At 57.5% G+C, this 7,304-nt stretch overlaps 1 long non-coding RNA gene across 1 annotated transcript; it reads left to right on the top strand.

Moving 5' to 3' along the window:
* Positions 1 to 871: 871 nt before the first annotated feature.
* LOC138848488 (uncharacterized) lies at positions 872 to 7,304 on the top strand. The gene is made up of 2 exons (XR_011386322.1): positions 872 to 1,592; positions 6,337 to 7,304. It is a non-coding gene; the product is annotated as an uncharacterized lncRNA (long non-coding RNA).

Below are 7,304 nucleotides of genomic sequence, written 5' to 3'. Positions count from 1 at the left end.
GAGAGAGAGAGAGAGATAGAGTCAGTCTTCCATCCTCTGGTTTACTCCCCAGATGGCTACAATAGCCCGCACTGGGCCAGACCAAAGCCAGGAGCCCAGAGCTTATTCCAGACCGCCCATGTGGGTGCAGGGGCCCAAGGACCTGGGCCATCTTCCACTGCTTTCCCAGGCCATAGCAGAGAGCTGGATCAGAAGTGGAGCAGCCAGGTCTCGAACCAGCACCCATGTGGGATGGCGGCACTGCAGACAGCGGCTCTGGCATTGGGCCCGGCGCCGGCCCTGACTAAGGTTACTCCACCTGGAGTGGACATTTGTGTGCGCCCCACACCCTGCTCTCACCCGCGTGGTAACCCGTTTTCTTGTCCGATTCTTGGACTCCTTTCTCGGGCCTCAGCATCCACACTGCCCGCACTGTCCCCGTGACGGCTCTGGGTCAGCCGGGGACAGAGACCACAGCCAGCTACTTGAGCAGAGACGACCTAACAGGAAACAGGAGCAGGCTGCCGACCAGGGGGCGGGCGGGCAGCGCGAGCGCTCGTGGTGCCAGGCGGGCCGCAGCCTGGCAGCAGCCGCCCTTGGAAGTCCGATCTCACGGAAGCTCGGAAACGCGGCCGCGGGCTCTCGGGAGCCGGAACTCGGGGCTCCTGCGGGCTGGGGCTGCTTCCTCTGGACTCTGCGGCCCCTCCGGGCCTGAAGTGACCCGGCCCAGCAGCTCTTAGAGGAAGGAAGGGCTGCCTCCGGCGTGGACCAGTGTTGCTGGGTGCACACAGGAAGCTACCAGGAAGAAGACGGAAGAGTGCTCCAGTCCGGGTCCAGGGGCACAGGAAGTAGGCGCCGCCTTTTTTTTTTTTTTTTTTTTTTTTTTTTTGACAGGCAGAGTGGACAGTGAGAGAGAGACAGAGAGAAAGGTCTTCCTTTGCCGTTGGTTCACCCTCCAATGGCCGCTGCGGCCGGCGCGCTGCGGCCAGTGCACCGCGCTGATCCGATGGCAGGAGCCAGGAGCCAGGTGCTTTTCCTGGTCTCCCATGGGGTGCAGGGCCCAAGCACCTGGGCCATCCTCCACTGCACTCCCGGGCCACAGCAGAGAGCTGGCCTGGAAGAGGGGCAACCGGGACAGAATCCGGCGCCCCAACCGGGACTAGAACCCGGTGTGCTGGCGCCGCAAGGCGGAGGATTAGCCTAGTGAGCCGTGGCGCCGGCCACCGCCTTTTTTTTTTTTTTTAAGATTTGAAAAGGCAAGGTTAGAGAGAGATGGGGAGACATGGTTCACCCCCCAGATGGCAGCCACAGCCAGGGCTGGGCCAGGCCACAGCCAACTTCACTCGGGTCTCCCAGGCGGGTGGCAGAGGCCCACATCTTCCGCTGCTTTCCCAGACTTATTAGCAGGGAGCTGGATCAGAAGTGGAGCGGCTGGGACTCGAACCGGTGCCCGTATGGGAGGCTGGCGCTGCAGGCGGCAGCTTTACCCACCGCACCACGGCGCTGACCCCTAGGTTCTGCGTCTTCATGGAAGAAGCTACAAAGTCACATGGCAAGAGATGTGGTCACAGGAAGGAAATAATTGGGGCCACTTTTGTCATCCATCTACCACAGTGAGTCTTACTCCCGACTTCTTTGAAGATTACACTCGTTGATTTTCCAGATATGTGTCCATTTTAAAGGATATACCAGGGCCGGTGCCGTGGCGCAGTAGGTTAATCCTATATGGGCACTGGTTCGAGTCCCGGCTGCTCCACTTCCGATCCAGCTCTCTGCTATGCCCTGGGAAAGCAGTGGAGGATGGCCCAAGTGCTTGTCCCTGCACCTGCGTGGGAGACCTGGAAGAAGCTCCTGGCTCCTGGCTTCGGATCAGCACAGCTCTGGCTGTTGTGGTCATCTGGGGAGTGAACCATCGGATGGAAGACCTCTCTCTCTCTTTCTCTGCCTCTCTGTAACTCTGTCCTTCAAATAAATCAATCAATCTTAAAAAAAAAAAAGGGGGGCTATCCCAGCAGCCTAATGAACACCACCGCCGGCTGCTCGCTGTGGCTCTGGGGGCACCGCCGTGCACTGCCTGCTCAGCATGCTCAGGTGAAGTGAGTGGTAGAGTTACAGACAGCGAGAGAGAGACAGAGAGAGAGACAGAGAGAGGTCTTCCATCCTCTGGTTCACTCCTCAGGTGGCCACAACGGCCAGAGCTGTGCTGATCCGAAGGCAGGAGCCAGGTGCTTCTCCTGGTCTCCCATGGGGTGCAGGGCCCAAGCACCTGGGCCATCCTCCACTGCACTCCCGGGCCACAGCAGAGAGCTGTGGAACAGCTGGGTCTTGAACCAGCGCCCACAGGGGATGCCGGGGCTTCAGGCCAGGGCGTTAACCCACTGCGCCACAGCACCGGCCCCATATTTATGTATTTGAAAGGCAAAGTTACAGAGAGAGAGAGAGAGAGAGAGAGAGAGAGAGAGAGGTCTTCCATTCACTGGTTCACTCCCCCAAATGGCTGTAGCAGCCTGGAAGCCAGGGGCCTGGGTCTCCCACGTGGGTGCAGGGGCCCAAGGACTTGGGTCATCTTCCGATGCTTCCCCAAGCACATTAGCAAGGAGCTGGATTGCAAGTGGAGCAGCCGGGACTCGAACTGGGGCCCACATGGGATGCTGGCTCTGCAGGTGGTGGCTTTGCCAATGTGCCACAGCGCCAGCCCCAGAAGGCTATTTTTAAGTTGATAATTTTCTATGGCCCACAAATGATGTTACATTTATCCAAACGGCCCTCAGCAGAAAAGTTTCCCCCACCTCTGACGAAAGGCAGAGCGACGGGGAGAGCCAGGGAGGGAAAGAGATGCCTTCCGTCTGCTGGTTCCCTTTCCAAAAGTGGGCAACAGCAAGGCTGGGCCAGGCCGCAGCCAAGAGCTCAGAGCTCCCCCTGGGGCTCCCGCGTTCTTGGGCCGGCGGCGGCTGCCTCCCGGGACACTCGCAGGAACCTGAACCGCACGCGGAGCCGCGGGACTCAGCTCAGCACTGCGCTGTGGGACGCGGGCGTGCAGCCCACGAGTGCTGATTTTATCAGATGCCTTCCCCAGATCTCCGCGATCCTGCGGGTTTTCCGCTTCATCCGTTAAGGGAAGAACGGCACGGATTTCCTAACAGCAGCCACCTTGTAGCCTGGGTGGGCTCACCCTGAGTCACGGTCACCACCTGCTGCTTTGATTCGTTGCTGTTTTAGGAGGGGACTTTTATTTTGCAATATCTGCAGACCGCTATAGTTTTTTTTCACCTTTCCCCCCACTACTGGTTTTGTCTAATTTTTATATCAAAGTTGTACCAGTCTCATAAAATTGAGGAAAAACTCCCCTTTTCTATTTTGTAAAAGCTTTATTTATAGGGCTGGCGTCATAGCATTGTCAGTTAAGCTGCCGCCTGCAATGCTGGCATCCCATGAGGTCGCTGGTTCGAGACCCGGCTGCTCCTCTTCCGATCCAGCTCTCTGCTGTGGCCTGGGAAAGCAGTGGACGATGGCCCAAGTGCTTGGCCCCTCCCCCACGTGGGAGGCCTGGGGAAGCTCCTGGCTCCTGGCTTTGGCTGGGTCTGGACTTGAACACTGAGGCCATTTGGGAGATGAACGAGCAGACAGAGAGCTCTGTGTCTCCCTCTCTGTGTGACTCTGACTTTCAAATAAGTAAGTTTTATAAAAAAGATATTTATTTTTAAAATTTATTTGGAATGCAGAGATACAGAGAGAGAAGCAGAGAGGAGTCTTCCATCCATTGGTTTATTCTCAAACGGCTGCAACGGCTGGGGCTGGGCCAGGTGAAAGCCAGGAGCCTGGAGCTCCATCCAGGTCTCCCACAAGGGTGCAGGGCCCCAAGCACTTGGACCACGTCCCGTGGCTTTCCTGGGTGCACTAGGAAGGAGCTGGGTTGGAAGTGGAGCAGCTGGGAATCGAACAGATCCCGATATGGGCTGCCAGCTGCCGGCACTGAGGGGCGGCTGAACCCAGCCGTGCCACGCGCCACCTCCCTCCACCCCTTTTCTGTTCTCTGAAAGCACTCATTTAAGTTGGGACTGATTTTTTTTAAAGGATTTATTTATTTGGAAGGCAGAGTTAGAAAGAGGCAGAAGCAGAGAGAGAGAGAGAGAGAGGGTCTTCTACCTACTGGTTCACTCCTCAAATGGCCACAATGGCTGGAGCAGCGCCGATCCGAAGCCAGGAGTCAGCAGCTTCTTCCAGGTCTCCCACGCGGGTGCAGGGACCCAAGCACCTGGGCCATCCTCCACTGCTTTCCCAGGCCATCACAGAGAGCTGGACTGGAAGAGAAGCAGCTGGGACTCGAACCTGCGTCCATATGGGATGCCGGCGCCACAGGCGGAGGAATAACCTAGTGTGCCACGGCGGCGGCCCCGAAAGGCAGTTTTACACACACACACACACACACACACACCCCTTCCATCTGGTGGTTCACTCCCCAAATGGCTGCAACGGTCGGGACGAGGCCAAGCCAAAGCCAGAAGCCAGGAGCACCGGCCCAGGGACTCCACTGCTTTCCCAGGCTCATCAGCAGGGAGCTGGGTCAGAAGCAGAGCAGCCGGGACTCGAACCCCTGCTCACCCGGGACGCCTGCATTGCAGGCAGCCGCTAACCGGCTGTGCCACAACACTGACCCAGGTTTTATTTATTTATATTAGCCTCTCCATTATGAACATTTTCAGAATCCAGTATTAGAGAGAATGTACAGTTACCCGTTTCACTTGCCCACCATAGAGCTCGTATCAGTTATCTTTGCTGTTTTTAAATTATTCATTGACTTCTGTCCATCCTGTTTGAAAGGCAGAGACACACACAGACTGACAGAGAGAGGCCTTCCCTCTGCTCGTCCATCCCCCGACTGCCGGCACAGCCAGGAGCCCACGGCTCCAGCCAGGCCCCCGCGTCAGTGGCAGGACCCCAGGGAGCGCGCCAGCAGGAAGCGGGGTGGGAGGCGGAGCCAGGACTCAGCCGCGGGCTCTGAGGTAGGATGTGGGGTCCCAGAGCCTCTCCTGGCTCAGCGACGTCTGCCACCACGGGTTTGCCTGTGTGCCGACTGCACAGTCTTGGTTACTCTGAATCTTGAAATCACGTTCCCGCCCTTTCTCCTTTCTGTTTAAGTGTTAAAATCAGCTCATCACTTCCTACGAAAGCCTTCCCCACCTCGACAGCGCGAGTGGGGAGCTGCCATCGCTCTACCAGTCTCCCAGCGCACGGCCTTGGTCCCTCCGTCCCTACACTGAGTTCTCTCTCTCTCTTATTTTTTTTAAAGATTTTATTTATTTGACAGAGTTATAGAGAGAGGTAGAGCCAGAGAGAGGTCTTCCATTTGCTGGTTCACTCCCCAAATGACCGCAACGGCCACGGCTGAGCTGATCCGAAGCCAGGAGCCAGGAGCTTCTTCCGGGTCTCCCATGTGGGTGCAGGGGCCCAGGACTTGGGCCATCTTCCACTGCTTTCCCAGGCCACAGCAGAGAGCTGGATCGGAAGTGGAGCAGCCGGGACTCAAACTGGCGCCTGTATGGGATGCCGGCACTTCAGGCAGCAGCCTTAGCTGCTAGGCCACAGAGCCGGCCCCTCACTGAGTTCTTTTTGGTTTCCTGACGCGCAGGGCAGCATTGTGTTGCAGTTAAGCCACCACTTCTGACACCGCCGTCCATGCTGGAGTGCAGGGTTCAAGTCCCAGCTCCTCTGCTTCCGACCCAGCTCCCTGCTAATGCGCACAGGATGGCCAGCACTTGGGCTTCTACCATTACTTGGGAGAGCTGGGGGGAGCTCCTGGCTCCTGGCTTTGCCTTGGCCCTCCCCTGGCTGTTGCACACATGTGAGAAGTGAACCATGGATGGAAGATCTCTCTCCCTCCCTCCCTCCACGTCTCTACTTCTCTCTGACACTTCACCTTTCAGATAAGTCAATCTTTGATGTGCTGTGCAATCAACCTGGATATGCTGTTCTTAGTTCTCAGTGTACAGGTCTTATACATCTTTTGTCAAATTTATCCCCACACAGTCAACATTTTTATGGCATTTTAAGAGTTTTTAAAATTTAATTTCTGTTGCCTGGCTGCTCCTCTTCTGATCCAGCTCTCTGCTGTGGCCTGGGAAAGCAGTAGAAGATGCCCAAGTGCTTGGGCCCCTGCACCTGCATGGGAGACCCGGAAGAAGCTCCTGGCTCCTGGTTTCAGGTTGGCCCAGCTCCAGCTGTTGTGGCCATTTGGGGAGTGAACCAGCGGATGGAAGACCTCTCTCTCTCTCTCTCTCTCTCTCTCTGCCTCTGCTTCTCTGTAACTCTGCCTTTCAAATCAATCAATCAATCAATCAATCTTTTTTTTTTTTAAAGGTGCGGGCTCAAGAACCAAGGTGTGGAGGCCCAGGTGCGCCTCTGGCGGTCACTCCCAGAGGCCAGCCTGGACGTTTTATGCTTCCTGTCCTTGCAACTGTAGGCTCTGACGGATGAGAGGCCGTGGGCTGTGGCGGCAGGGGGACTGTGCTTCCATCAGGGGCCCCTAAGAGAGGCGCCAACCCCAGCCACGGCTGCCGTTCAGTTGCCCAGGGCCCCTCAGCCCAGGAGGCCACGGCTGAGACGAGAGCTCCCTCCCCAGCAGAGGTCCACACCCGGCCTGCAGGAGGAGGCGGCTTCTGTTACGGAAGATGGCAGGACTGTACCTGGAGTCACAGATCCGCCGTGGGCCTCCCGCTGTTCCCACGCCCACCGAGCAGCGGCACGGGCGGGCGAGAGCAGCGGCTGCAGCCAAGCGGGGATGAGGCTGGGTGGACCCAGGGCCGGCAACCGAGCCCCCAGCCCGGGGGCTTCACTGTTCGGGAGCGGACTCCCCCCGGGTCATCCGCAGACTCGGCCCAACGCCATTCGCAATCCCAGCAGGCTGCTTCGGTGGACGCTGACCAGCTGACTGTAGCATTTACACGGAAACACGAAGTTCCCACGAGAGCCAGACCATCCTTACAAGAAGAATAAAATGGGGGCCAGCGTCGTGGTGCAGTGGGCCAGCTGCCGCCCACCACAACGGCATCCACCTCGGAGCGTGGGCTCCAAGCCCGGCTGCTCTGCTCCCATTCAGCTCCCTAATAACGGGCCTGGGGAAGGAGGGGGAGGCGGCCCTGTCACCCACGAGAGACCCAGATGGAGCTCCTGGCTCCTGGCCCAGCCTGCGCCACGCTGGCCTTTAGGGGAGAGAGCCAGCGGATGGAAGACCTCTCTCTCTCTCTCTCTCTCTCTCTCTGATTTTCAAATAAAAAATCTTTAAGAAATGTACACACGTGGAAGAATTAAATTACTTAATTTCAAAA

The sequence above is a fragment of the Oryctolagus cuniculus genome, chromosome 1 (assembly GCF_964237555.1).
Source record: "Oryctolagus cuniculus chromosome 1, mOryCun1.1, whole genome shotgun sequence".
In the NCBI taxonomy this organism is placed as follows: Eukaryota; Metazoa; Chordata; class Mammalia; order Lagomorpha; family Leporidae; genus Oryctolagus; species Oryctolagus cuniculus.
Note: the sequence above shows the minus strand (reverse complement) of the source record. Positions and strands in the feature narration are given on the sequence as shown.